The sequence below is a fragment of the Heloderma suspectum genome, chromosome 4, assembly GCF_057233095.1.
Source record: "Heloderma suspectum isolate Gila_16-S chromosome 4, 16-S_ref, whole genome shotgun sequence".
Taxonomy (NCBI): Eukaryota; Metazoa; Chordata; class Lepidosauria; order Squamata; family Helodermatidae; genus Heloderma; species Heloderma suspectum.
The window spans coordinates 283,761,650-283,787,808 of NC_139461.1; the positions used below are offsets into that span (position 1 = coordinate 283,761,650).

At 43.1% G+C, this 26,159-nt stretch overlaps 1 protein-coding gene across 15 annotated transcripts in view; it reads left to right on the plus strand.

The window, feature by feature from the left end:
• The first annotated feature begins 4,083 nt into the window (after positions 1-4,083).
• Positions 4,084-26,159, plus strand: part of NCOA3 (nuclear receptor coactivator 3) — a 129,162-nt gene continuing 107,086 nt past the window's right edge. For 4 of the 15 annotated variants that reach the window (XM_084854058.1, XM_084854053.1, XM_084854064.1 and 1 more), the window contains exon 1: positions 4,153-4,241. The gene's annotated coding sequence lies outside the window, so the exon portion shown is untranslated. Of the gene's footprint in view, positions 4,242-4,538; positions 4,990-26,159 lie in introns of those variants that run through there. The other 11 variants (XM_084854061.1, XM_084854062.1, XM_084854065.1 and 8 more) reach the window with 7 other exon arrangements.

Consider the following 26,159-nt stretch of genomic DNA (forward strand, 5'->3'; position numbering starts at 1 on the left):
CCTATGCCTCAGTTCCATGTTTTTGTAGTACATCAGTACCATTAAGTGCTGGATTTGTTGAGTTTTATGATGCAGCCTGCGGACTTGATAAGCTACGATAAAATAGTTTTGCATGGACTCTATGTAAAAAGCACAAGGATCCACAGAATACATGGCAGAGATCTATGGTTTTTGTCCTATGCATCGCCACAAAGCAGAGGATCCATTATTTTACAGCGTTGCCTGTGGACATGGAAGAGAGCTGTGACTTGACTGTGGATTTGGACGGCATCCATATAAATATAATGAAGTAGTATGTTTCTTTCATGGATCACTGCCTTGTTGTGGCGAAGGGGCTTGCGTAACTCAGTGAAGCCATAAGTTATGCCGTGCGGGGCCACCCAAGACAGACAGGTCATGGCAGAGAGTTCTGACAAAATGTGGTCCACTGGAGAAGGAAATGGCAACCCACTCTAGTATTCTTGCCAAGAAAACCCCATGGAACGTATCACAAGGCTAAAAGATATGACGCCGGAAGATGAGCCCCTCAGGTCGGAAGGTGTCCAATATACTACTGGGGAAGAGCAGAGGCTATTTCCAAGTAGCGCCAGAAAGAGTGAAGCGGCTGGGCCAAAGCCGAAAGGATACTCAGCTGTGGATGTGTCTGGTGGTGAAAAGAAAATCCGATGCTGTAAAGAATATTGTTTAGGAACCTGGAATGTCAGATCAATGAATCAAGGTAAGCTAGAGGTGGTCAAACCTGCGATGGCAAGATTGAACATCGACATCTTGGGAATCAGCAAACTAAAATGGACAGGCATGGGCGAATTTAATTCAGGTGACCATCATACCTACTACTGTGGGCAAGAATCCCTTAGAAGAAATGGAGTAGCACTCATAGTCAACAAAAGGGTGGGAAAAGCAGTACTGGGGTACAATCTTAAAAATGATAGAATGATCTCAGTACGAATCCAAGGCAAACCATTCAACATCACAGTAATTCAAGTCTATGCCCCAACCACTGAGGCCGAAGAAGCTGAGGTTGATCGGTTCTATGAAGACCTACAACACCTTCTAGAACTAACACCAAAAAAAGATGTCCTCTTCATCATAGGGGATTGGAATGCTAAAGTAGGAAGTCAAGAAATCATCGGGATAACAGGCAGGCATGGCCTTGGTGTACAAAATGAAGCAGGACAAAAGCTAATAGAATTTTGCCAAGAGAACACGCTGATCATAGCAAACACTCTTTTCCAACAGCACAAGAGGCGACTCTACACATGGACATCACCAGGTGGTCATTATCGAAACCAGATTGATTATGTCCTTTGCAGTCAAAGATGGAGAAGCTCTATACAGTCAGTAAAAACAAGACCTGGAGCTGACTGTGGCTCAGATCATGAGCTTCTTGTTGCAAAATTTCAGCTTAAATTGAAGAACGTAGGGAAAACCACTAACCCATTCAGGTATGACCTAAATCATATCCCTTATGAATATACAGTGGAGGTGAGGAATAGATTTCAGGTATTAGACCTGATAGAGTGCCTGAGGAACTATGGACGGAGGTCCGTAACATGGTTCAGGAGGCAGCAACGAAATCCATCCCAAAGAAAAAGAAATGCAAGAAAGCAAAGTGGCTGTCTGAGGAGGCCTTACAAGTAGCTGAGGAAAGAAGGGAAGCGAAAAGCAAGGCAGAAAGGGGAAGATATATCCAAATGAATGCAGAGTTCCAGAGAATAGCAAGGAGAGACAAGAAGGCCTTCTTAAATGAACAATGCAAAGAAATCGAGGAAAACAACAGAATGGAAAAGACTAGAGATCTCTTCAAGAAAATCGGAGATCTCAAGGGAACGTTTTGTGCAAAGACGGGCATGATAAAGGACAAAGAAGGCAGGGACCTAACAGAAGCAGATGAGATTAAGAAGAGGTGGAAAGAATACACAGAAGAACTATACAGGAAAGATCTGAATGTCCCTGATAGCCATGATAGTGCGGTCACTGAACTTGAGCCGGACATCCTAGAGAGTGAAGTCAAGTGGGCCTTAGGAAGCATTAGTAACAAGAAAGCTAGCGGAGATGACAGTATTCCAGCCGAGCTATTTAAAATCCTAAAAGATGATGCTGTTAAAGTGCTGCATTCAATATGCCAACAAATCTGGAATACTCAACAGTGGCCACAAGACTGGAAAAGGTCAGTTTACATTCCAATTCCAAAGAAGGGCAACGCCAAAGAGTGTTCAAACTACCGCACAATTGCGCTCATTTCACATGCCAGCAAGGTGATGCTCAAAATCCTACAAGCTAGGCTTCAGCAGTATGCGAACCGAGAACTACCGGAAGTACAAGCTGGGTTTTGAAGAAGCAGAGGAACTAGAGAGCAAATTGCCAACATTCGCTGGATCATGGAGAAAGCAAGAGAATGCCAAAAAAAAGTCTATTTCTGCTTCACTGACTACGCTAAAGCCTTTGATTGTGTGGATCACAACAAACTGTGGCAAATTCTTCAAGTGATGGGAGTACCAGACCACCTTACCTGTCTCCTGAGAAACCTGTACGAGGATCAAGAAGCAACAGTAAGAACCAGACATGGAACAACCGAGTGGTTCAAAATTGGGAAAGGAGTATGACAAGGCTGCATATTGTCACCCTGCTTATTTAACTTATATGCAGAGTACATCATGAGAAATGCCGGGTTGGATGAATCACAGGCCGGAATTAAGATTGCCGGGAGAATTATCAACAACCTCCAATATGCAGACGATACCACCCTAATGGCAGAAAGCGAAGAGGATCTCAAGAGCCTCTTGTTGAGGGTGAAAGAGGAGAGTGCAAAAGCTGGTTTGAAACTCAACATTAAAAAAAGTAAGATCATGGCATCTGGCCCCATCACTTCCTGGCATATAGAAGGGGAAGAAACGGAAGCAGTGACAGATTTTACTTTCTTGGGCTCCAAGATCACCGCAGACGGTGATCTTGAAATTTACCATGAAATTTAAAGACGCTTGCTCCTGGGGAGGAAAGCTATGGCAAACCTAGACAGCATAGTAAGAAGCAGAGACATCACCTTGCCGACAAAGGTCCGTCTAATCAAAGCTATGGTTTTCCGAGTAGTAATGTATGGCTGTGAGAGCTGGACTATAAGGAAGGCTGAGCGCCGAAGAATTGATGCTTTCGAACTGTGGTGCTGGAGAAGACTCTTTCGAGTCCCCTGGACTGCAAGGAGGTCAAATCAGTCCATCCTAAAGGAAATCAACCCTGACTGCTCATTGGAAGGACAGATACTGAAGCTGAAGCGCAAATATTTTGGCCACCTAATGCGAAGAGAAAACTCTCTGGAAAAGACCCTGATGCTGGGAAAGACTGAAGGCAAAAGGAGAAGGGGATGGCAGAGGATGAGATGGCTAGATAGCATCAATGAATATGAACTTGAGCACACGCCGGGAGAGAGCGGAGGACAGGAAGGCCTGGCGTGCTATAGTCCATGGGGTCACGAAGAGTCGGACACGCCTGACCGACTGAACAACAACGTTTCTTTTATTTTTTCTCCCTTCTGTGGCTTTAGTAACTGTATAGAAACTTGTAATTTGGCTGTGAAATCTGGAGATCTCAAACTCTATTCAGAGGTAGAGCAGCTGTCCTGCTCTGTGGTCTGCCCTGGTCTGTTCTTTCTGTGACATCCTCATTAAACTTTGTTGTTGTTGTCGTCGTCGTTGAGGGGACAGGAATTTAAAGGAATTTCCACTTCACTTGTTTTTTTTGCACGTTCATTCCAACAAACGTGGATTTCTGGAGCCCTCAGCTGGCTTTTATCATCAAAACATAAAACCAGCAAATTAATTTCTGGACACATCCAGGATCACAATGGTTTAGTTCTGGTTGCCACACTTTCGTCGAGCGTCGGGTTGTTTTGCGGCGGGTGGAGAATGTGTGCGTGTGAGGAAGAGATGCTAGTGCGGCGAGACTACGACTCCCAAAGGGCTTGGCGGGATGGGCGGGTTTAGACCGTGTGTGGCCTTATACAGCTTTCGAGTAACAGAGACGGCATGTCCCGCGATATCCCTGCGGTGGGAGAGCTTGTGAACTACAAGTCCCAGCTGACTACGCGCTTGCTGGTCGGGCTCCGGCTCTAGCTGGCGGCTGCTTTTGAGGAGGCTGGTTCCTATTTTAAATCCAGTCAGCGATCAAAATGGCGGCTATGAGCTGAACGTGAGCAGGGGAGGAGAGAGACCCCGACCAGAAGGCGCGCTCGGCTCCCTTCCCCGGTGAGTGCGCTCGCACATGGGGCAGCGGGGAGGAGGGGAAACAAAAACAGCAGTAAGACAAGGAAGGGGCGAGGGATTCCTGTTTATTCCCATCGAAGAAGCGACGAGGGGAGGGAGTTTGAGGAGCAACCCTACTTCTGGCTATATAGATGTGCCGCCGTTTCCACAGGGGGGCATCGTTGGGCTGGGGGGGTCGTTGAGCGCTTGGCCAAGGAGAAAGTGCAAGAGGTTGCCGTGGCCTCTTTATTTCTGTTCTGGGAAGGGTCTTCTTATGTTTCCTCATCTCGTTGAATTAAGGAGTTCAAGGTGTTGGGAGAAGAAAGGTTTTGTGAGGCAGTATCGGTTGGGAAGTTGGAGCTCTCTCCCTGTGAGAAGACTTCACGGGACCCTGTGTCGCCATTCACGTGCACTTCGGGTGGGCGTCTCTCGTGAACGCCTGGAAGGAACGGGGAGAGGTATTTCGGCTCTTGGAAGGAGGCTTCTTCCTTAGCCTCTCAGACCAGTGTCATGCTGCTGCTTCCTCCTCCGCCTCCATGTCTGTTCTTGTTGAGTCTGGGTGAAAATGGGAGGTGAGGGGCGGGCAGTGGGTTAACTTCAGGTAAATTTGGGAAGGGCGTGGGGAGAAGAGTCCAGGAGGTGACTTCAAAGGAAACTCCAAAAGCCCCGGTTCGCTGCCCCTCGACTTGGCAAGTTTCAAACGCTCTTTCCCCCAAAATGGACGGGAGACGCTGGCTTGGGACTTGTGAGGGTACGTGATGTCTCTGTCCACTTGGGTTGTGTGGTTCGGCCACGGCGAGCGTTTGGGGATAACGAGCAGCAGCTAGCTTCCGTTTTCATGCTTGTTAACAGGGTAATAACTGTAAAGCCAAAGGGGATGGTGGGTGAGTGGGTGGGAGAGCAGAGCAGAGCGTTGGCTCTTGAGATACTGTCTGAAACGGAAGCAATCATGCGGTTCATTTATTTATTATTTTTTAAGTGTATGTTTAAAGTTTTGCCTTGCTCTCGTGCAAGGCGCCGGCTGGCTGCAGTTCAGGGGTGTTTCTTTGCGTTGCCAAGTTTCTCAAGAAAATGTTTGTTTCCAGTCGTGTTTTTGTAGCGCAGCTAGCCGTGTTATTTTAAAGCCATTGTACATTAGTGTTCTTATTGCTTTCCTTAGACATTGTAGATTTGGTGTGTGAAAATGAATGAAAATGTCTTCAATAATTAAAAGAGGAAGAACATCATAAATATAACAAACATTAAGATTCTGTTATCTTGACTGTCTGGAAGCCCTAAATCAATATTGGCTCTTCATAAAAATTATTAGATATGTCTGGTCACAGGAGAGTGTGTTCACTTTCCATGATGTTGACATACTGTGTGGCTTGTTTGAGTACTTTAAATGGTAAAACCTCACTGCAGTATATTAACAGCTGTTAGATTTTGGAAGGCATATCTTCCTAAAGTGTTTGATAATAGGACTTGGGATGCTGAATGCCTAATATGTAGATGTGGGCTGTTGCCATCTAAAACATTATTTTACCATTGCTTCTCTCTCTAACCCATTATATTGAACAGAAAAGGTAATCTGACATAATAACGAAACTTGCATGTAAATAATAACTATAACTAATAGGGGTAATAGACCAGAAAGCATGGTGATTGTAGAGGGAGCCATAGCTTTCAACACAGTAACCAATATAAGAAGCTATTAAATTGCTGTTTTAAATATTTAATCTCTTTTTAAATCTTACATGGATTAAGTAAAGCTGTATTGTATGCCTTTAACTTGGAACTGTCATTGTACATTAGTGTTCTGTGTGCAGTTGCTTATCAGATATACATACACCAGATAGCTGAACCAAAATGCAGACTAGGAAAGCTCTGATCACAATAGAATAAGAAGGAGCAGTAGTCTTACACCGTGCAGAGCATAATAACATATCATGTATAAAAATGCAAACAAGAACAGCTTGGCTTTATGTAGATATTGGAGGGGAAAACAAAAAAACACCGACTAACACTCTTGAGAAAAGGAAAACATTGTATGTAAGATGAACTCTAGTACTATGTCTAAAATGATATTGGACACTAGTCTGACATTGGAGGTTGCTTCAGGTCTTGCATATAAATGAGCAATATGAGCAGTAATCGAAGATCTTATTTTTGCGTTGTCTTCACAAAGCTGTTTGAGACACATTGTTATGAATATTCTGAGTACAAAAAGGGAAAACACTATCTTTAGTATGTCAGATAGTATTTTGTTCTAGTATTTGTTATTTTAACATACAATATTGAGGTTTAGAATGGTTGCTTAAAATTGACAGTTACCTATGAGCCTCTCAAATGGTGGTATTATGCATTAGGAGATACTCAATTAGAATTTAAAATTCTAGCTAAAATGGATGTGTGAACAAAATGGCTTTTAAAAATTGTATCAAGTAGAAGGAAGAAGTGTGCATTCTTGGTCTGAAATATACGAGCTTTTCCAATTATTCTGGAATTCAATTTACCCTGGTAATATGGCATAAATAAAATAGTACTCTGTATAGAAAAACAAAAAATAATTGAATGCATCCAGAACTCTTAATAGCACACCATTTTAAAGGATTTCTTCCAGAATAAAGTTTTAGAAAAGGAATTGCAAATAATATATTACAGTGTAAACTAGATCATTCTCTAATATCAGCAGTAAAGGCTGCATTCTTAAGCACACTTATATGCCAGTAAACCACACTGAACTTATTGCGACGTACAATTAAACATGTATCGTATTGGGCTATACAGTTATCATAGCCTAAGCAAGTGATATGGCTGGAGAAGACAGTTCTGGAGAATTCGGTGCTTGGAAGCTCACCAAAATCTTGCTTTTAGAAACTTTTCTTGGCTGGTAAGGCTCCACCCCTTTTAGTCAGTGCTCAGCTGGGCACCCTGAGGTGAGCCAGTGTAGTGTAGTGGTGAGAGTGACGGACTGGGAGCCAGGAGATCCGGGTTCTAGTCCCCACTTGGCCATGGAAGCTCACTGGGTGACTTGGGCCAGTCACAGACTCTCAGCCCAACCCACCTCACAGGGTTGTTGTTGTGAGGATACAACGGTGAGGAGGAGGATAATGTAAGCCGCCTTGAGTTCCTTGCAAGAGGGAGAAAGGCGGGGTATAAATGCAATAAATAAATAAATAAATAAATTCTAAAAGGACTCTTCCTCTTCCCAACAACTCAAGGATGCCTGACCTGTTTGTAATGGATCAACTTCTCAAGGCTGGGCCAGCAACAGGGTGCCTTCTAGATGTAGGAAATGTTAATGTGGATGTTAAGAATATTTGAGTGACTCGCTCACCCAAGATTTGCCCCCCACATCACTTCATAGGGGCCAATTACTCCCATCCTGCTTCTGGATTGAGTCTAGATGCTGTTTTAATGAGGAGGAGCTGGCTGTTAAGAACATAAAAACATAGACTATCTGTGCTGGATCAGACCAAACACTATCTTGGCCTTCCCCAACATGATGTCTTCCCATCAGCTCTACCCAGCATGGCCAATTGTCAGGGATGATGGGAGTTACAGTCCAAAACATCTGGAGGGTCCCAGTTTGTGGAAGGCTACTATCTACTCCAGCATTGTGTTCCTACAGCAGACAACCAAATGCCTATGGGAAGCTCACAATCAGGACATGAGTACAGTAGTACTCTCCTGTTCATGTTCCGCAGCGACTGGTATTGTGACGCATACTGGTTCTCTTTGTACATAATGACAATCCCATCAGTTTAAAAACCGATGTGTTGTCATGCACAAGTGGGAGAGAGCAGGCCTGCTGCCTGCTGTGCACCCACTTCTTCTACTTTACTCCACAACCTACGATTGACTCCTTTGTAGGTTGTGGGGTGTGATGTGTGAACCCGGACTGCTGGGATGTTTAGGGGCTAAACAATCCAGAGGTTAACCAAATAACAAACCATGGGTTAACTTCTTGGTTGTTTAGCCCCCAAACTGGCCAGGTTTGCATCATGCATCACAACCTGTGAAGGAGCCGATTGTAGGCTGTGGAGTAAAAGTGGAAGAAGTGGGCATGCTACACCTTTCTCCCACTCATCCCCAGCATCCCATTGGTTTCTAAACTGATGGGTTGTCATTACATGCAAACAAAGTCATTGCGTCTGATAGTTGCCAGTTGCAGCTTTCTTGAAGCATTTTGGTTTAATCTGACATTTAAATAATGAAGACCTATTTCAGTTGCAGAAACTAATTGCCCCAAACTGGGTATCAATTCACCTTAAAATGTATACAATGTTTAGTGCAATCTTTACTTGGAAGTAAATCTCACTATGTTCAGTGGGATGTACTTCTATGTAAATGTATATAGGGTTGCAGCCTACATCACACTTGGATTCTTATTTATTTATTACATTTCTATAGCACCCAATAGCCGAAGCTCTCTGAACGGTTCACAAAAATTCAAAATGAAAACTAAAAAAAAGTAGAAGTTGTCACAGGACAAATTATTATTAGACATCTAACTGTGTGACAAAGCCACTGGTAGAGAGTTGGTCATATACCCTCCGTTATGCCTATTTTGGAGTCTTAAAATGGGTTTGTATTGCTGTAATGCATATGATGTAGTCTTGAACCATTCACTGTTGAGTAAGTACTACACTGAAAAGCTACATAACTGTTAATTCTTGAAGCAGATGGTGTGAAGTGGTGATGCCATTAATCTTAAATAAATGGATATGGATTCAACTGTCTGATAACATTAATAACTTTCACATTCGACTTCGTTGGAGGTAAATAATATTACAGGCAAACATGTATATAATGGATGTGAGCAGGATTGCCATTTTCAAATACTGCAATTGTACAACTTGCCCCCATTTTTCTCTCAAGCTCTCTCATTTTCTGTTGAAAGCTTTTTGACACAACTAGAATAACTAGACTTGGAGGAAAGCTGAATCATTCTTATTTTCAAGAAAACTACACGGATGGGAAACCTTGGCGACCCTCTTGTTAAAAGCTGGAGTAAAGAATGTCTTGAACCATGTGACTAACTGGGGGTGCTTAATCTACATGCCTGAGTTTCTACACTAGGGGTTGGTAACACATAAACCTTGAAAGCCTTTCCTGCGACCTGCCACAGGTTGCTTCCCCCGCAGCGCCCAAATAGCTGCTGATTCCTCCTTCCCTACCGATTCATGAGACTTGCAGCTGACTGCAGCCTTTGCCTCTCCCTATGCCCCTCCCTTAACAATTTTGGCTCTTGCTTCAACCGCTGCCACCTTTTTCTCCCTCTCTGCTGTCCTGAGTAACAGTTGTGGCAGCTGTCACTACTGCCTTTGCTCTTGGAGGTCTCTGTGATTCCTGCTCTGAGTGTGGAAGCCAGGGCATCTACTAGAGGGCTCTGTATGCCAGTCCTCTGTTGGCTGGAGGCAGCTGGTGGTAGTGGTACAGTTGCTCTTGTTGATGTGAGTGGCAGGAGCTGCAAAAACTTCAACTTAAGTTCAAAGTAAGTGTACTTGCTGGAGTATGGGTAGGGGAAAGCAGTTGAAAGCAGTTGAACAGGGGGATGGACTGTAAAGGAAGGGGGAAGAGAACCAGTGTAGTGTAGGGAGACACGGGGTCAAGTCTCCATGGGGCCATTAGGCTCACTAGGTGACTTTGGGCCAGTCACCAACTCTCAGCTTAACCTACTTCACAGGGTTGTTGTGAAGATAAAATGGAGCGGAGGACCATGTATGCTGTCCTGGGCTCCTTGGAGGTCAAGGCAGGATATAAATGTAACAAATAAATAAAATAATTTCAGATTAAATTAAAAGGAAAATTAAAGAAAAGTTAAAGTAAAGTACATGAAAGAAAAGTTTTAAACGTAGTGAAATTAAGTTGGCACTTTGGAATAATGGTGGGGAGAGAATACTGTTTCCAGAAAATGTGTGCACATTTATGTGTTCGTGCAGTGCCTGACCCAGCACCACATGCATCCCTTGGTGCCAAAAAGGTTGCCCATCCTTGTTTTATACCATTACAAACAGAAACAAAATGGCAGCTTTTATGCTAACTTTGCTGCCTCTGTTCTGCCATAGGATCTTTTTATGTGAGTGGTCTGCCTGAAGAGGTTTCCTTAATTGTCCTCCCCCCAATTAATTCTCTGTAAAAATATTGTAACATTTTAACATGGAATTGTAATGCTGAATTCTAGGGGTTGGCTCCAGATTTAGTCATCCTAAATTTAGAGTAGGGCCATTGAAGTCGATGGAACTTAAGTTAGACATGACTAATCTAGGTCCCATTGATTTCAGTGGCTCTGCTGTAAGTATGACTGAATCTTGATTCAGCACAAGTATTGGTATGTTCTCATCAATCCAAAGTTTGAGAAAGTAAGCAGTTCAAAACTGACAGTAGTAGCAAATTTGTTAAGAAGGGTCATTGTGGCATGGAATTCTTTTTACCAGCTTAGGTTGGTATGTCAGCCGTGTCTTCTCTTGGATGGGGATAGTCTAATTTAGACTACAGTGATGTGTTGTATATGAGGTTGCCCTTAAGGACCATCCAGAAACTGCTGGTTCAGAATATGGCTGCTAAGATCTTAACAGACATTTTTGGGGGAATGTATTTTGCTGGTTTTGAAAGAACTTCACCGGCACAGATTTGTTTCTGAGCCCAATTCAAGGTGCTGTGTTGATCTGATTTTGAAAACCTGATATGGCTTAAGATCTAGGTACTTTAATCAGGGATTGACAGATTTTGGTTGGTTTTACTGGTCAACCAAAAATGTGTTGGCACCAGGACCTTCATCCCCCAAGGACTGAGCGTTGTCCCTGACCTCATTCTATGTCTCTAATGCAGCATGAGGTCAGAGGAAAATCTGCTCCTCTTTCCAGTTCTGAGGTTGGACTTGGGGTTGGTGGTAACAAGCCCTGCTTACCACAGCAGCTCAGAGCTGGGGTGGCGGGGTGGGGTGGGGGGACATGCAAAGGTTCTCTACCTATCAGGTGTTCAGAGTACCTCTGCCAGGTGAGGGAAGCTCATACACCTCTGGTCTCCAGATCCAAGGTGAAGGGGACAGGTGGGAAGCATATAGGCTTGCCTCTGCCTATAGCTCCAACTTTGGGCTCATCTTGCTTTCCAGAGCATGGCTCTCTCATGCCATGGTGAGAAGAATGAGCAAGATGATCAAACCCTGTTCTTAAAGAACACCACCTACATTGGTCTGCCCAGATGATCAGATCTTCTACTGAGGCCATTCTCTAGAACCTAGAATCTAGGTACTCCTTTTATTGGAGAGAAAGCAGTTGGTAACCAGGGAGAGCGCATCTTCAGCTGTGGCATCCCAGGTATGGAATTCCCTCCCCAAAGCAGAATACTTGGCACCTACATATCTGAAAAATTTTTTCTACTTCTTAAAACTAGTTTTAAACACTGGTAGCTTTTATTATGTAGTTCACTCTGGTGTTTTTAAGTATTTGTATTGGTTTTGTTGTATTCTACTGCTTATAAATTTCTACTGTGAACTGCCCTAGAATATATATTATGAAAGACAGTATACAAAAGTCTTAAGTGTTTCTCTCAAAGATGATTCCCAGCCTGCCTTATCAAAATTGTAAAGTGGAGCCCATGTCTCCAGTGTATCACAGTCAATTCTAAAGACAGAGTTGCTGGCCCCAAGAGTCTGGTAGGTGAACTGCTTTGGATCTTTGATTTCCAAAGAAGTGTTGTTGCTAATTCTAACATAGCTTCTTCAAATGATACCAAAATAGTAGCCAGGGAAACTTCATTTATTTTAGTTTTAAGGCTCCCCCTCCATTATGTAACTTAAAAAAACACTAATGCAAATTGACCAAATACAAATACAGAGGTATCAGTGCAAGTATTTAGGCCAGCCTTCCCCAGTGTGGTGCCTTTCAGGTGTTTTGGACTGTAATGCTAATCATCCATGGACATTAGCAATGCTTGTTCAGCCTGATGGAAGTTGATTTAGTCTTAAGAGGGTGACAGTTTATTCAAGACAGTGTCACCCATGCTGCTCTAGGTACTCTGTCCTAATTGCAATGCAGTACAATAAAAGCGAGATAAACTATAGCAGGTACAAGCAACCTTCTGCCCACCAGATGTTTTAGAACACAACTCTCATCAGCCCTGGCCAGCATGGGAAATGGTAGGGATGTTGGAAATTATAGTCCAAAATATCTGGAGGGCAACAGATTGTCTACCCTGAACTATGGGGCTGGAGCAGGGTTGATTCTGTTGTGGCTCAGAAGCGGTGAGATTACTCCATACAACATTTAGGGGAAAGTATAAGGTCCACCTTTCAAAATGTGAAGGTGGGTGAAATAGAAAACCCCTCATATGCTGGATGGGGCATTTGTTGTTGTTGTTCAGTCGTTAAATCGCGTCCGACTCTTCATGACCCCATGGACCATAGCACGCCAGGCCTTCCTGTCCTGCGCTCTCTCCCGGAGTGTGCTCAAGTCCATATTCATTGCATCCGTGAAATCTAGCCATCTATCTAGCCATCTCATCCTCTGCTGTCCCCTTCTCCTTTTGCCTTCAGTCTTTCCCAGCATCAGGGTCTTTTCCAGTGACTTTTCTCTTCGCATTAGGTGGCCAAAATATTGGAGCTTCAGCTTCAGTATCTGTCCTTCCAATGAGCAGTCAGGGTTGATTTCCTTTAGGATTCACTGAATTGACCTCCTTGCATCCCAGGGGACTCGTAAGAGCCTTCTCCAGTACCACAGTTCGAAGGCATCAATTCTTCGGTGCTCAGCCTTCCTTATAGACCAGCTCTCACAGCCATATGTTGCTACAGGGAAAACCATAGCTTTGATTAGACGGACCTTTGTCGGCAAGGTGATGTCTCTGCTTCTTACTATGCTGTCTAGGTGTGCCATAGCATTCCTCCCAAGGAGCAAGCATCTTTTGATTTCATGGCTACAGTCACTGTCTGCGGCGATCTTGGAGCCCAAGAAAGTAAAATCTGTCACTGCTTCCGTTTCTTCCCCTTCTATATGCCAGGAAGTGATGAGGCCAGATGCCATGATCTTCGTTTTTTTAATGTTGAGTTTCAAAACAGCTTTTGCACTCTCCTCTTTCACCCTCAACAAGAGGCTCTTGAGATCCTCTTCGCTTTCTTCCATTAGGGTGGTATCGTCTGCATATCTGAGGTTGTTGATAATTCACCCGGCAATCTTAATTCCGACCTGTGATTCATCCAACCCGGCGTTTCTCATGATGTACTCTGCATATAAGTTAAATAAAAAGGGCGACAATATACAGCCTTGTCATACTCCTTTCCCAATTTTGAACCAATCGGTTGTTCCATGTCCGGTTCTTAATGTTCTTCTTGACCCTCGTACAGGTTTCTTAGGAGACAGGTAAGGTGGTCTGGTACTCCCATCACTTGAAGAATTTGCCACAGTTTGTTGTGATCCACACAATCAAAGGCTTTAGCGTAGTCAATGAAGCAGAAATAGAGGTTTTTCTGACATTCTCTTGCTTTCTCCATGATCCAGCGAATGTGGGCGAATTGATCTCTAGTTCCTCTGCCTCTTCGAAACCCAGCTTGTACTTCCGGTAGTTCTCGGTTCACATGCTACTGAAGCCTAGCTGGTAGGATTTTGAGCATCACCTTGCTGGCATGTGAAATGAGCGCAATTGTACGGTAGTTTGAACACTCTTTGGCATTGCCCTTCTTTGGAATTGGAATGTAAACTGACCTTTTCCAGTCTTGTGGCCATTGTTGAGTGTTCCAAATTTGTTGGCATATTGAGTGCAGCACTTTAACAGCATCATCTTTTAGGATTTTAAATAGCTCAGCTGGAATACTGTCATCTCCGCTAGCTTTGTTGTTACTAATGCTTCCTAAGGCCCACTTGACTTCTCTCTCGAGGATGTCTGGCTCAAGTTCAGTGACCGCACTATCATGGCTATCAGGGACATTCAGATCTTTCCTGTATAGTTCTTCTGTGTATTCTTTCCACCTCTTCTTAATCTCATCTGCTTCTGTTAGGTCCCTGCCTTCTTTGTCCTTTATCATGCCCGTCTTTGCACAAAACGTTCCCTTGAGATCTCCAATTTTCTTGAAGAGATCTCTAGTCTTTTCCATTCTGTTGTTTTCCTCGATTTCTTTGTATTGTTCATTTAAGAAGGCCTTGTTGTCTCTCCTTGCTATTCTCTGGAACTCTGCATTCAGTTGGATATATCTTCCCCTTTCTCCCTTGCTTTTCACTTCCCTTCTTTCCTCAGCTACTTGTAAAGCCTCCTCAGACAGCCACTTGGCTTTCTTGCATTTCTTTTTCTTTGGGGTGGATTGACTTGCTGCCTCTTGAACCATGTTACGGACCTCCATCCATAGTTCCTCAGGCACTCAGGTCTAATCCCTTAAACCTATTCCTCACCTCCACTGTATATTCATCAGGGATATGATTGAGGTCATACCTGAATGGTTCAGTGGCTTTCCCTACGTTCTTCAATTTCAGCCGAAATTTTGCAACAAGAAGCTCATGATCTGAGCCACAGTCAGCTCCAGGTCTTGTTTTTACTGACTGTATAGAGCTTCTCCATCTTTGGCTGCAAAGGACATAATCAATCTGATTTCGATAATGACCACCTGGTGATGTCCATGTGTAGAGTCGCCTCTTGTGCTGTTGGAAAGGAGTGTTTGCTATGATCAGCGTGTTCTCTTGGCAGTCTATTAACCTTTGTCCTGCTTCATTTTGTACACCAAGGCCATGCCTGCCTGTTATCCCAGTGATTTCTTGACTTCCTACTTTAGCATTCTAATCCCCTATGATGAAGAGGATATCTTTTTTTGGTGTTAGTTCTAGAAGGTGTTGTAGGTCTTCATAGAACCGATCAACCTCAGCTTCTTCGGCCTCAGTGGTAGGGGCATAGACTTGAATTACTGTGATGTTGAATGGTTTGCCTTGGATTCGTACTGAGATCATTCTATCGTTTTTGAGATTGTATCCCAGTACTGCTTTTCCCATCCTTTTGTTGACTATGAGTGCTACTCCATTTCTTCTAAGGGATTCTTGCCCACAGTAGTAGATATAATGGTCACCTGAATTAAATTTGCCTATGCTTGTCCATTTTAGTTTGCTGATTCCCAAGATGTCGATGTTCAATCTTGCCATCTCATGTTTGACCACCTCCAGCTTACCTTGATTCATTGAACTTACATTCCAGGTTCCTAAACAATATTGTTCTTTACAGCATCGGATTTTCTTTTCACCACCAGACACATCCACAGCTGAGTGTCCTTTTGGCTTTGGCCCAGCCGCTTCACTCTTTCTGGCGCTACTTGGAAATAGCCTCTGCTCTTCCCCAATAGTATATTGGACACCTTCCGACCTGAGGGGCTCATCTTCCGGCGTCATATCTTTTAGCCTTGTGATACGTTCCATGGGGTTTTCTTGGCAAGAATACTGGAGTGGGTTGCCATTTCCTTCTCCAGTGGACCACATTTTGTCAGAACTCTCCACCATGACCTGTCCATCTTGGGTGGCCCTGCACGGCATAGCTTATGGCTTCACTGAGGTACGCAAGCCCCTTCGCCACAACAAGGCAGTGATCCATGAAGGGGGACACCTACTTAGAAGCTATTTCTTGCCCATAGGTATCCATGGTATCTTGTACATTGTTTGCATCAGTCTATGGAACTCTGTGATCATGATGATGTGGTTTAATCTGCAAAGGTCTGGGAGCTTAATTTGTGTTAGGGGGGCGCAGAGTAGGATAACGTGATCTTCAGGTTGTTTCTAAACTTTTTATGGTATAAAAATGGAAAAGATTCTGCCATGGTTAACTGCTAGTTGTCTTCACATGAACATTGTAAATTAACAGCTATTGATTAGTATGGCTTCCAGATTTAGAGGCAGTATGTCACACAATACCAGCTGTTGAGCAACAGCAAGAGGGCTAGTGCTTTCAAACCTTGCTTGTGGGCTTCCCAGAGGCATCTGGTTGGCTACTGGGAAACAAGATGCTGAACTATGTGGACCTTTCCTCTGAACCAGTAGGGTTCCTTTATGTCCTATGTATGTGTTATTAAGAAGTGAATTTGACCATAAACTATGTTCTATAGGTCTTACTTCCAGGTAAGGGTGCTTAGGATTGCAGCCGAAATGTTCTTTGGGCTGCTTAAGAAAAAGGAACTATTTAATAACAGCATAATAAAATATTGAAGAATTATTTTAGTTTAGTTATGAGTGATTTCATTTTTCCTAGTAGTAGTCTTTAAAAGGCTATTCTGATTAACAGCTTAAAATAGGTTTACTATATTGGGCAATGTTGTGGCTATGCAGAAGAGCAAGCAACTAACACATTGAGTATTATATCAGTTAAATGCAACCTAGTGTGAGGTTAATGTATAATGACAAATGATCTAACATTTTCTGTGCAATGCTCATTTTTCATTTCTAAAATGCATGCTTACTTTATCAGGATCTGAGACCTTTCCTCTAAAATGTACAAAGTTTACAAGTTTTATGCATATTAGGAAACAACAAAATGAGAGAGAGGAAGTTGTGCCTACAGATTAAGATACAACAAAGTAGATTCTGCAGGTGACACATATCATCAAAGGGTGAGTGTGTTTCTAGAATGTAAGGATGGAGCTGTGATTTGAGAGTCATTGTTCAAATGATTCGGAAGTTGATCCATGTGTTTTGGGGTCTTTTAACATCTACTCCAGTAAATGGATTGTTGGAGCCCTCAAATACCTGGTGTGATTTATTTTCAAGACACTTGGGGGACAAAATTGCTTGTCTTTGTGCTAACTTGGATGTCACAGTTGACGTAAGTCCAAATGAGGTGTCTAGTGCTTCATCAGGTCTGGTTTTGTGGTATCAGTTTTAGCTTTTGAGGCCTGGTAATGTGGACAAGATGCTTGAAGTAGTGCATCCAACTTCTTGCCTTCTCAACCCTTCATAGCTAATTCGAACTAGCTGGCGGGGACTTATCTGGTGGGACCAGTGTGTGGTAAATGTGTTACTGCAGGAGGGGCAAGTGCTTGATGTCTTGAAGGTGGTGGTGGTGCACCAGTTTCTCAAGAACCCCACACTAGACCTAGAGGTTCTACTGTCGGTTTGTGATATTCCCATCATAAAGAAGGTGCTTCAGATGGTAGTGGCCACACAGCTTCAGACACTCTTGGAAGAACAGATTATCTCGATCAGGGTCGCAGAACCTCAGGCCTGGGGGCCAAATCTAGCCCTGTGGGGTTCCTAAGAAGGCCATGCCTCTTTATCTGGTCCCAGCCCAATTCCCCTGACTACTGATCCTTTGGACAGAGGCCTGTGGATAGATGGTTCTCTGGCCTGGGTATTAGGAACTTGCCTGTTCTGGATGGTGTTCTGCTCTCTTTGAATGAGCAGGTGCATAGCTTGGCCATGCTCCTAGATCCATCACTGTCAGTGGAGGCACAAGTGGTCTCCACTGCGAGGAGTGCCTTTTTCCAACTTTGGTTGGTACCCCAGCTACAGTGGTTCCTGGAAACCTCAAGACTGGACTATTGCAGTCAGTTTATGTGGGGCTGCCTTTGAGATTGGTCCAGAAGCTGCAGCTAGTAAAAAATGCCACAGTTATGCTGCTGAGTGGCACATCCTTGTTGTTGTTGTTCAGTCGTTCAGTCGTGTCCGACTCTTTGTGACCCCATGGACCATAGCACGCCAGACCTTCCTGTCCTGCGCTTAGGGATGTACGAAAGTCACTTACCTTTTCGCATCTTGGCTTCGCGGTGGTGGGGAGGCGCTTTGCTTTTCCCCCCGACGTTCAGGCGAAGGGGGGGAGGCTTCCCGCCTCGCCCGGCCGAAATTCAGGCCGGGGAGAAGTGCCCCGTCTCCCCGGCTGCGAAAGAAAAAGTAAAAAAAAAAAAAAAGACCCCATGATAGGCTACGTGACGATTTACGTAGCCTATCATGGCTAGATTTCCAAAGTCAGCCGTGATAGGCTACGTGACGATTTACGTAGCCTATCACGGGTGACCTTGGAAAAAAAAAAAGCGCATACGCAAATGGCGGCGGCCCATGGGCGCCACCATTTGCGTTCCTTATTTTGGCACGTCTAGTCTACATAAAGATTTACGTAGACTACGGCGTTGCCCTTATTTTCGTCGTAGTCTACGTAAATCTTTACGTAGACTAGACGTGCCAAAATAAGGAATGCAAATGGCGGCTCCCATGGGCCGCTGCCATTTGCGTATGCGCTTTTTTTTTATTTTTCAAAGTCACCCATGATAGGCTACGTGACGATTTACGTAGCCTATCACGGCTGACTTTGGAAATCTAGCCGTGATAGGCTACGTAAATCGTTACGTAGCCTATGCACGGGTGTGTGTTTTTTTTTTTTACTTTAGTTTTTTTTTTTTTTTTGCAATGGCGGCGGCGGCAGCTGGTCGGGAGACCGGTCGCCGCCGCCGAACTGCCGCCGGGAGGGACATTCGCCAAAGGTAAGTCCCGTCCTGGGGGGGCGGAGAATTTCACCGCCGATTTCGGGGGACCGAATGCGTTGGCGGTCGGCCCCCCGAAGATTCGGGGAGAAATTCTCCGCCATCCCTACCTGCGCTCTCTCCTGGAGTGTGCTCAAGTTCATATTCATTGCATCAGTGATGCTATCTAGCCATCTCATCCTCTGCCGTCCCCTTCTCCTTTTGTCTTCAGTCTTTCCCAGCATCAGGGTCTTTTCCAGAGAGTTTTCGCATTAGGTGGCCAAAATATTGGAGCTTCAGCTTCATTATCTGTCCTTCCAATGAGCAGTCAGGGTTGATTTCCTTTAGGATTGACTGATTTGACCTCCTTGCAGTCCAGGGGACTCGTAAGAGTCTTCTCCAGCACCACAGTTCGAAAGCATCAATTCTTTGGCGCTCAGCCTTCCTTATAGTCCAGCTCTCACAGCCATACATTACTACTGGGAAAACCATAGCTTTGATTAGACAGACCTTTGTCGGCAAGGTGATGTCTCTGCTTCTTACTATGCTGTCTAGGTTTGCCATAGCTTTCCTCCCAAGGAGCAAGCGTCTTTTAATTTCATGGCTACAGTCACCGTCTGCGGTGATCTTGGAGCCCAAGAAAGTAAAATCTGTCACTGCTTCCGTTTCTTCCCCTTCTATATGCCAGGAAGTGATGGGGCCAGATGCCATGATCTTAGTTTTTTTAATGTTGAGTTTCAAACCAGCTTTTGCACTCTCCTCTTTCACCCTCAACAAGAGACTCTTGAGATCCTCTTCGCTTTCTGCCATTAGGGTGGTATCATCTGCATATCGGAGGTTGTTGATAATTCTCCCAGCAATCTTAATTCCGACCTGTGATTCATCCAACCCGGCGTTTCTCATGATGTACTCTGCATATAAGTTAAATAAGCAGGGTGACAATATGCAGCCTTGTCGTACTTCTTTCCCAATTTTGGACCACTCGGTTGCTCCATGTCTGGTTCTTACTGTTGCTTCTTGACCTTCGTACAGGTATCTCAGGAGACAGGTAAGGTGGTCTGGTACTCCCATCTCTTTAAGAATTTGCCACAGTTTGTTGTGATCCACACAATCAAAGGTTTTAGCGTAGTCAATGAAGCAGAAATAGAGGTTTTTCTGACATTCTCTTGCTTTCTCCATGATCCAGCGAATGTTGGCGATTTGATCTCTAGTTCCTCTGCTTCTTCAAAACCCAGCTTGTACTTCCGGTAGTTCTCGGTTCGCATACTGCTGAAGCCTAGCTGGTAGGATTTTGAGCATCACCTTGCTGGCATGTGAAATGAGCGCAATTGTACAGTAGTTTGAACACTCTTTGGCATTGCCCTTCTTTGGAATTGGAATATACACTGACCTTTTCCAGTCTTGTGGCCACTGTTGAGTGTTCCAAATTTGTTGGCATATTGAGTGCAGCTCTTTAACAGCATCATCTTTTAGGATTTTAAATGGCTCAGCTGGAATACTGTTGTCTCTGCTAGCTTTGTTGTTACTAATGCTTCCTAAGGCCCACTTGACTTCACCCTCGAGGATGTCCGGCTCAAGTTCAGTGACCGCACTATCATGGCTATCAGGGACATTAAGATCTTTCCTGTATAGTTCTTCTGTGGCACATCCTACTGGGACAATATTGCACTAGTCCTGAAAGAGTTGTACTGGTTGCCATAAGTTACTGGGCCAGGTTCAAAGTGCTTGTGCTTCCAAAGAAAGCCCTACATGGCTTGGGGCCTGGATACCTGTAGAGTGCCTTCTCTCTTATGTACCTGCCTAGATATTATGATCCTGTGGGTTTGCCCTCTTGGCCGTTCAGCATTTGCCTGGGACTTGATATGCAGCAACCCCAGAGAGGGCATTCTCAATATTTTTACCCTATTTGTGGAATCCACCCCTCCATATATGATCGGTGCTGAGTCTTCAAGCTTTCAACACCAGCCAAAGACCTGTTTGTTCAACCAGACTTGTGATTGCTGCTAAACTGTTATTTATCTCTGTTTCTGTTCTCCATGTTTTACTGCTTTATAAGTTGACGTCTGTATGATTTTACTGTGTTTTCTTTCATAATGGAAATAAGATTATTTCATAATGAAAAGCCTTATAACTTCTATTAATAAATATTCCTGTGTATAGGAGTATTTATTAATGCATAGGTTGTATCCAGTAGTGGCTGTCCACCAGTGGAACAAAGTATTGACAGAATGGATTTTCCCTCCCCCCTGCAGCCCACCCCTGTGCCCCCAAATCTGCTGTGGAGCAGATTTAGGAGTGTGTGTGTGTGTGGGGGGGCTTCAGGGAGGATGAGAGCAAGGGGGAGTCCCATCGCACGAGTAAATGTCTGCTTGCGTGATGGTGGATCTAGCCTATTGATTATTTGGAAATAAGTCCCATGTTTTTCAAGGGGACTTCTAAGTAAGTGTATATTGTAGCCTTAGCCTTCAAATAAGTGATCGTGTGTGCGTGTGTAATTCTGTCATATAGAGTCTGGTCACTAGTGCAAAAGGAATATGTGGACTGCATAGCCAAAGGTTTTGAATTATATTTCTGAGATGTACAGGCTGTATTTAGTTACAAAGCAGTATGTAATTTAATTTAATTAGGGATGGTATTAAAGAAATTTTAATGGATTAATCATTAGGTTTGAATGATGTATCAGATAAATTTGCATGCACATAGTGCTAAGAATTTTCTGGAAAATTTAAGTTTTTATACATAAACATTTATAAATGTAATATACTATTCAGTGAGTACTCATGGTAGTACAAGCCTATCTGCGCTTTTACAGCAGTTGCCAAGGAAGAATAATGGCTGTATCCTATTCTCCTCCATTAATGTTAGTGAAGGAAGGGAACTCAGAAGGATACATGAAAGAGGGACCCAGAAGATGTTGATAACACCCATTTGACTCCCCAGCACACATGTGTGAGTGCCATATTATAGCATTCTCTTCACAACAGTGGCCAGCCCCCTCCCCCAATAATGAGCGCAAGAACTGCCTTGTTTGATCCACGCACAAAGACGGAGGATTACATTATCAAAACTAATGGGCATGTGGAGTTATAAGTGTTGAAATGATGATGTCCTAGTCAATGGATTCTTGCACACATCTGGAACTGTATGCAAGAATCATCCAGACATTTTTCTCTGGACTAGACTTTTGGTGTGACCAGAGCCCTGTGTGTCCATTGGTGTCAATAGAAGGATTTTTCCTTAGCTTAATTGCCATGCAGGGGGTGATATTCAAGGGGGGTTGTAACTGGGGAGGGAACTGCTGCAACACCCCACCACCAAAACAATCCCTCACAGCATGACAATTAAGCTTAGAGAGAGAACTTTTTCCATTGGTTTGGGTTGATCTGGGGTAGGGTGCAAATTAATTAATTTTATTTGAGATTATTTGGATGAGAAATTAATTGGCTGGCTTTGCCTCTGGTGAAATTTAAAGAAAACCTAGTAATTATTTTTATATCTGTATATGTAGATATAAATAAACATACAAAAATTTTATGAAGATTTGTGTCTTGTGCACCTGGGCCCCAAAATTGCCCAGCAGTGCCCCTGGCCTAAACCATCTTGAAGTAAACAAACAAACACCCTCAGAAAGTGGAAGCAGGTTGAGGCAGGATGAATACTAGTTTTGCAAGGTAACCCCTGAAACAATTATTGCTTTATTCAGGTGAGCAGGTAACTGCAGAGTGGACTTTCTTTAAAGTAAGCTCCAAATAAATCCATAAAGAGTGTTGTGGCACCCTAACAAATAATAAATGTATTCTGGCATAATCTTTCATGGACACTGTCTATTTTATCAAATACATGAAATATTAACCTCAAAATGGTAGATCTGTATATACATAATGGTGGGGGAGATGTAAACTGTGTTGTCAGGGGGAATTGACATACAGAACAGTACATAGATGATTACCTTAACAGTTGCCATTCACAAAACATTTTTGGGTTATAACACAAATAGCACAATACAGAGAAACTTGTCAATCCTTGTATTAGGAAAGCTGGAGATTAATTTCAGGTTGTACACTAGATAAAAAAAAGTCAATTGAGGCCAAATTGTGAGTATTACCTAGTGGTTGGAGGGAATGGAACACTCACTTCAAGGTCCCTTTTCAGGTGGTAGAAAGTATTGATTCCACCCTGAATGCTAAATGCGGTATTCTCCAAAGCACGTAAAAAGGCAAAGATAAGCTGTGCCAGTCCATGAAAGAAAAATAAAAAATCCATAATCGGCCAATTATTTATTTCACTTCATTTCTGTACCGCCTAATCGCCGAAGCTCTTTGGGGAGTTCACAAATACTTTTGTGACCAATCCAAATTGCTTGAAATGAAGATTTTGAGTTCATCAGGTTCTTCATCGTAGATCAGAAGTCCACAATCTTTTTGGGCTGGTGGGGACATTTGGAATGTTGATTGTGTGTCATGGGTGTTTTCACAAAATGGCTGCCATGAGGGAGGCTTCCCATTCACAAAATGGCTGCCCATATTGAGCATGGCCAGTCACAAAATAACCATTTCCTAGAAGACAAAACTGGTGAGGCTAAAAGAAAAGTAACTTGCTTAAGATCTTAAGTTCCAGGTGGAGGTGGCTGTCTGAGTTCCAAAATGTAAAACTACTCTTTTGAACCCACAGTCTTCTGCTCCAGTGCCCATTTCACAGAAGGCAAACTGATGAAGCTCAGAGACCAGTAACTTGGCCAAGGAACTGAGTATAAGCCAGAGGTGAGATCTGAGCACCTCCTAGCAGCACAATGCCTTCTAATTGGTAGCCCTAGGAGTTCTTTGTCTAGAAGCACCCTAAATCTCCACCCTGTTAATGTGAAAAGGGCCCAGGTTGGGGAAGGCTGTTTAAAAATGTTACAAAATAACTAAATGATTAACAACACAAGTATCTTCGTTTATGCTATATAAACAATATACAGATTTCTTATCTTTGGTACTTAAAAGATTGCTTTCTGGTTAAAAACCTCATGGAGTTATTTCATGTGATGGCACTGAGAATGAAGTTGCTGTCTATACTGGATCATACTGCAATTCTGCATCTCCAAAATAAAATCTAACATGTTTTTGTTTTCATGGAAATGCAACAATTTATCATCTTCACCCAGTTCTCCCTTTTAGTTAGAAGCCTTTTATTATGTAGATCAAGTGATAGTTATTTTAAACATTTGTAGCAAGAATGCCAGCTTCCAAAAAAGTATAAGTGATAAGAGAAATATATGCCTTTTAAAAGCAATGGAAATTACCAGGATTTACAGAGTAAATTTGAGGTCATGGTCTAATGACTGCTTTGCAGGAAGAAAGAAATGTGAAAATGAGCAGCATGCTTTCTGGATGTCAGCCTGTGAATTTTTCCACCATTTCCATCAGTAATATGCAGACATGTTTATGCTGCTGGTATTCTGGTCAGCATTTTTCACTCGGAATGGAATTTTAAGTTATTCAGTCTGTGATAAACAGACAACTAGCCAAAATTTTGGGGCAGAAAACACACTTCTACAAAAGCATTTAGTATTTCTTCATATCATTGAATCAGCTAATATATCTAAGCATCACAGTATTGTGAAAGTGAAATGAGTTCATGTTAACTCACTGTTTAGAACATAACATACTTGGTGTGAGTATCTGTACCTTTTGGAATGCATTTTCTATATCTATACTTGAATTTAAATGTGAATTGTCCCTGCTGCTGAGCTGCCAACTCCTCTTGACTGCCAACCCTTGTATTTTTCAAGTCATCATTGAAAAGACAGGTTTTGAAGGCATTTGGGTTATTTAATTACAACTTCCCTTTGTTGAAATTAAATCTAGGATATATTAAAAAATAGGATGCTAGCTTTAACTGGTAGATTTATCAACTAAAAGTATAGTTAATTGTTATGGGTGAGACAGTAGGGAGCAAATACTGGTTCTGCTGAGAATTAAGGAAATATGTTTTGTTGAACAGTATTTTGATTCTCATGTTATGGTACAGAATGAAAAAGGAAATAGCTGTTCCCTTTTGAAAATGAGGGAAATTTTTTAGCAAAAGCTATCTCTCATCTTCAAAATCTTCAAAATGGCTTCTATATTCAGGTTTTGCTGGTATGCCAGTTTATTTAAATTTAATCATTTGATGAATCAATTAAAGGCAGGTGATTGAATTGAAAACTATTCATACTCTTGACAGCCATTAAAGAATATAGGGATTATTGATAAGATAATCTTTTAGTTTAATTGCGTAGTCTGTATTCACATATTTTTTGTGCTGGACCCCCAAACTGCTCATGGTGTACTCACCCTACTGAAATCTCTATTGTAATCATAGTAATGTTGAAAGGAAAATCCTGATTGCATAGCAGGCAGATCAATAAATGCCTTTTAAGCTGTGAATGGCTTAAAGAATGTCAACCTTACTGTGCCAGAATAATAGTTCCATCACATCTCAGTAGTGTTCCTTACTTGATGATCCTAGAGGCTAGATCAGTTGGGAGCAATATAAAGCCTGGTTTTCATGCTGGCTTCCTCCTTGCAGTTAGGCAGTAGCTATACTTGGGGAATTAGGGTGATACAAATATTGTAAATAATACATTTTCTCTGAATAGTTTTACTTGTTAGTAGTTTACTTGATTTGTTTTTTTCCAGTCATCTTGCCATCACTTGAACCCAGAATATATAATTCTTAATAACCTAACATGGGAATGAGGGCCACCTATTAGTCATGCATAGTATTAGACAATAGACTTGGGTTTGAATCCTGGCACTACTAATCAGACGGATGGGTTCTATGCAGTCGGTACAGAACAGTTGTCCCTGCTGGTTTAGACTTGACATGTTTAGGCCTCTCTCTCCCTCTCCTTCCTCCTTCCCTTGTATGCCATAATTCCTTCCTTTCTTTCGTCTGTTCAAGCAAACTTGGGGCCCCCCTTTCCACCCCTCCCTCAGTCTCCTCCAAGGTAGTTTTAAGGATGATCTGATCTACAGTTCACCCCATTTTCAGAGCTCCCCCTTTACTACAAATGGGTCAATGTCAGGACCTTGGATGGGGAGAGGAAAAAGGGTGCGTGCTGGTTTGTGAGGAGGGGAGAGAGGAGAGGCTAAGATCCACTATATCCTGTAGCCTCTTCAGCCCTAAGTTCGCCCTTGCCAGTATGAGTCTGCTAGACGGGCTTAAAGGCCTGTCTAGTAGAAAAAATTGAACAGGAGGATGGAGACCCAAAAATGGCCTCCACCACTCCCATCCTGCTGGCAGCAGCCTGCAGGAATCTTGGAAGCCTCCACTGCAACCCATGGGGTGAGTTTGAATGACATGACAACCCACGATGAACCTGACAGACGGTGGGGCTTACCATGGGTTGTTATCCCCCTCAGTCTTCCAGCTGATTCTGACATGTATCCCAGGGGGAAGAGTGTAGATCTCCCTTAAAAGGACTTGCTGGAGACTCTGGGAAGTGTGGAATGGAAGCAGGGCATCCGCAGTGTCAGCTCAGTACTTAAAACCCCGGGGAT